Source organism: Camelus dromedarius, chromosome 8 (assembly GCF_036321535.1).
Source record: "Camelus dromedarius isolate mCamDro1 chromosome 8, mCamDro1.pat, whole genome shotgun sequence".
Classification (NCBI taxonomy): Eukaryota; Metazoa; Chordata; class Mammalia; order Artiodactyla; family Camelidae; genus Camelus; species Camelus dromedarius.
Genome location: NC_087443.1, coordinates 55,482,547 through 55,487,411, shown reverse-complemented (window position 1 = coordinate 55,487,411; position 4,865 = coordinate 55,482,547). Strand labels below are relative to the sequence as shown.

General features: G+C 41.1%; 1 pseudogene; it reads right to left on the bottom strand.

Moving 5' to 3' along the window:
• Positions 1 to 475: 475 nt before the first annotated feature.
• Positions 476 to 2,430, bottom strand: LOC105084373 (NEDD8-conjugating enzyme UBE2F-like; annotated as a pseudogene).
• Between the last annotated feature and the right edge of the window lie 2,435 nt (positions 2,431 to 4,865).

Below are 4,865 nucleotides of genomic sequence, written 5' to 3'. Positions count from 1 at the left end.
AGGTAGGGCCAACACTTGAGGAAGAAGCTAAGAGGATTTGCATTCAATCATAGTTTTTAGTGGGTTTCTTATGGCCAGTCTGTGAGTTGCATTGAAAATGATTAACATCACTTGTGCAGGGAACTGATTTTGTTTGGGTTAAGCAAACTCTAGCTTTAGTTTTAAGTTTATTAAAACTTTTCAAGAATTTCATCAGCAGCTCATATAATGCAGTTCAAAAAAGTAAGCATGTTAAGGTAAGCAGACAACTCTTTAGAACCCCTAAAACATTTTCTTGCTGTGTTGTGTTGAATTCTTCATCTGCAATGGGCTATCATGATAATATTCTTCTTCAGGACAACATGGTCCCAGGACTGAGACAATCCCATGGGACTGAGAGGGAGAGTAAGGACAGGGGTGAGGAGAGACTCCCTTGTTTCATGTCAGAGAGAAACTTGTAACACACAATCCATGGTCCTCCAATCTTCTCTTTCTGTCATTTGCCATAACGCTTAATGAAGGTTTCAGCTTTATTCTGGAAGTCCTCCCTGTCCCACAAATATGTTCTATAGCTTTAATGTTCAATGGATCATCAGAGTTCAAAAGATCAGTAAAGAATGAGTTTATTATAAGCTTTTGCATAGCAAAGGAAACCACAAAAAGAAAGGACAGGCTACAGAATGGGAGAAAATATTTGCAAATGATGTGACTGACAAGGGCTTAAGTTCCAGAATATACAAGCAGCTCATACAATTCAATAATAACAAAAACCCAATCAAAAAATGGTCCGTAGACCTAAACAGACATCTCTCCAAAGAGGACATACAGATGGCCAATAGGCACATGAAAAGAGGCTCAACACCACTAATTATTGAAGAAATGCAAATAAAAACTACGAGTTATCACCTCACAACAGTCAGAATGGCCATCATTCAAAAGTCCACAAATGATAAATGCTGGAGAGGGTGTGGAGAAAAGGAACCCCCCTATACTGTTGGTGGGAATGTAGTTTGGTCCAGCCACTACAGAAAACAGTATGGCGATTCCTTAAAAAACTAAAAATAGAGTTACCGTATTATCCAGCAATCCCATTCCTGGGCACATATTTTGAGAAAACTCTAATCTGAAAAGATACGTGCATTCCAGTGTTCATATCAGCACTATTTACTATAGCGAAGACATGGAAGCAACCTAAGTGTCCATCAGCAGATGATTGGATAAAGAAAGTCTCTTGGAGAGAGAGAGAGAGAGAGAGAGAGACAGAGAGACAGAGAGACAATGGAATACTACTCAGCCATAAAAAGAATGAAATAATACCATTTACAGCAACATGGATGGACCTAGAGATTATCATACTAAGTGAAGTAAAGATAAATATCATATGATAATCACTTATATGTGAAATCTAAAAAAATGACACAAATGAACTTATTTACAAAACAGAAAGAGACTCACAGACACAGAAAACAAACTTTTGGTTACCAGGAAGAAGAGGGGAGGGAGAGATAAATTAGGAGTTTAGGATTAGCAGATACAAACTACTACATATAAAATAGATAAACAACAAGGTCCTACTCTACAGCATGGGGAACTATATTCAATAACTTGTAATAACCTATAATAAAAAAGTATATGTGTGTGTGTAACTGCATCAGTATGCTGTACACCAGAAACTAGCACAACATTGTAAGTCAACTGTACTACAATTAAAAGAAAGTTTAGTCCTCAAAGAACATCCTTGCCTGTTCTGGTGGGAGTCCAGCCAGTACTGTCAGTCAAACGTTCTCATGGTAAACTTAGACACCTGCACCTATCTTGGTGATACTGAGGTGCCAGATCCTGGTCAGACATTTATGTTGGAAGGTACCATGTTGTACACACTGGGAACTGCAGTTTCAAACTGAAAATTTCCACCCTGGTAGCAATATTCATCTGGGGTTACAGTTAGTTGAAAACAACGAAGCTTGTTTGGATCAGGAAAATGCCCTCTACACGGACAAAGTAAATTAGCTGCAAGTTCTGCAACTTCTTTAACAAGCAGCTTGTCTCTCACAGAAACCCTCTGAGTGACATCAAATTGTTGTTTGAGACACTTGGAAACTGTTGTCCCACTTCAGCGTTGCTTACCAGTATTAGTATTACTGCCACCTTTATCCTAGGCACCCAGAGACAGGTGACGTGGGCCCAGTGACCAACACCATGCCGGTCCTGGCAGGAGATGCAGCTGATCACATTGATATCAAAATCTTATAGGCTCTTTTTTTATTTTATCAGCCTTCCTCCCCTCCCTTCTGCTGAAGAGAGGCTGGAGACCTTCCATTCTTATATTCAGGGCCTGTTTAAAGGTCAGAGATGTAGTTAAGAGGATGCATGTGTGTGTATGTTTTAGGGGAAGGACCCCCAGCTCACCTTGGCAGGGCTTGGCAGGTTCCAAGAATTTGGCTGGATCATCCCAGAGTGGGGAGCAGGTTAAGTCCCTCTTTACAGGGATTCCCAGACACTGCTGGGTTAGAGGGGCATGATTGAATTTTGGAAGGTATCTGTGGCAGAATGTTCACGGTGGCCCCCAGTGGATCACACTTTGTATGGCCACGGTCTTTGGCAGTTGACTTTGACACTCCTCCCTTCAAGAAGTAGAGTCTATTTCCCTGACCGATGAATCTAGGTTGGACTTACAACTTACCTGGACTACAGAATGCAGCAGAAGTAAAGTTCCAGAACTTCTGAGCACAGGGCTTAAGAGGCCTTGTAGCTTCTGCTTTTGCTCAAGGATCCCAGCCACCCTGTAAAGAGGTCTAGGTCATCCTGCTAGAGAGAGAGAAAGGCCTTGTGGAGAAAATCAAGGTGTCTCAGGGGACATGACCTTCTCGGACCTCCAGCTTGGCTCAGCCGCAAGCTGACTGCAGCTATGAGAGTAAGCCCAGCGTTTACCACAAGGAACAGAGATACCTGGCTTCATTTAACTCTGCCCAAATTCCTGGCTCACAGGAACATGTCATACAATGGTGGTTCTAAGCCATTACCTTTGGGAGTGGTTTGTTATGCAACAATAGATAACTGTAGCCAAGTGGCTGCCTGGGCACCTCAGCTTTGGGGATCATAATTAAGTTTCTCTGAGTGGGAATGGACGTCACCTGTGGAAGCGGCCCACTCTTGAACAGACCATAGTTGTCTGGGCTAGCATCCATGATACAGAGAGGGAAATGTCTTTGGTGGTGCCAATAAGCCCCCTCAGCTCGTGGGGGCTATAAAAGCCTCCTGAAATGATGGAGAGTGAATTTTAGTTAACCATGGGAGGGTCTGAGGGATTGAGTTAGGTTTAATTTGATTTTAAAAAATAAAGAAATGTGGTATTTCTTGTACCCAAGTGTTATGGAGAAAATCCAAATAGGCTATACAAACCTGTTTATATATACAATGTTTATTATGTTAAACATTCTCTTTAATTTCTTCTTTTTGCTGAAAATCTTGGGAAATAGTATATTTTTAAGCAGTCCTCACTCACAAATGAAAAACCTATTCAGTCTTCACTTCTGTGGCAGAAATGTCACAGTTTCTTCATTGCTTTCTTTGCTATGTAAATGGTATTTTTATTTTTGACTTTAATTTTTTATTCTTGCATCCAGGGAGATATATATTGAAATCTAAACTTATTAATAGCAAACAGGTCAAGGAAGAAGAGGAGGCATTGGAGAGAACTGTGTTGTTATTTTCCTTTGCCATCCCCTATTCATCGTGCTTCTGAACTCTGAACACTGGTGCCCAGAAAGCGGGCTAGCTGTTAAGTGGAAACTCATGATAAATTTGCCAGTCTTCTAGATTCCTGCTTGTAATGCCTACTTCATTTGAAAAATTTCAGAGTAAATCAAACCATATACTTCTCTGCTCAGAACCCTCCAACAACTTCCCACTCAGAGTAAAATCCAGTCCTTTCCTTGGTATGGTAGTCAGAATAACAGCCTTCCAAAGATGTCTACATCCTAATCCCCAGAACCTGTGAGTATGTTACTTTACTTGGCAAAAGAGACTTTACAGATGTGATAAAGTTAGGGATTGAGGAAGAGAGAGAGAGAGGAGAGAGAGAGAGAAAGAGAGAAGAGATTGGAGAGAGAGAGAGAACAGAGATTGAGAAAAATTTAAAGACATTGTGATGCTGGCTTTGAAGATAGAGGAAGGGGCCATGAGTTAGGAATACAACCAGCCTCTAGAAGCTAGAAAAGGAAATAGATTCTCCCCTAGAGTCTCCAGAAAGAATGAAGCCCTGCCAACACCTTGATTTTAGCTTAATAAAACCCATTTCGACTTCCTGAACTCCAGGAACCCCTCTTCCTCCAGAACCGTAAGATGAGAAGTTTGTGTTGTCTTGAGCCACTGTTTGTGGTTATTACGGCATCAACAGGAAATTAATATGTATGGTCTATAAGACTGTATGTAATCTGCTTCCCTGTCCTGCCCACCTCATCTCTGACTTTATTTCCGTCTGTTTCTACTCCCTGTCTCTCCTGGACCCATAGTCCCTCCCCACTCTTTCTCAAACATTTTGAGCATGCTACCTCCTCAGTCTTTGCATTTACTCTTCTCTGCTTCCAAAGCTTTTCCCTAAGATATCCATTCATGAGGTTCAAACCCTCATTTCCTTCCTTACTTTTTGCTCAAATGTCATCTTTTGGGGGATGGATTTTTTGACCACTTCAAATGAAACAGCACACCCACCCCATCCATCTCTCTCCACTTAATGTTTTGCTTGTTCATTGTTCTACCCTTGAAGGCAGACACTGTGCCTGCTTTGTTCACCACTGCATCAGTAACTCCTAGAGCAGTCTTGACTTATACTACGTATGTGAGAATCATTTATGGAACAAATGAGTGGTTAATAAACATTTGAG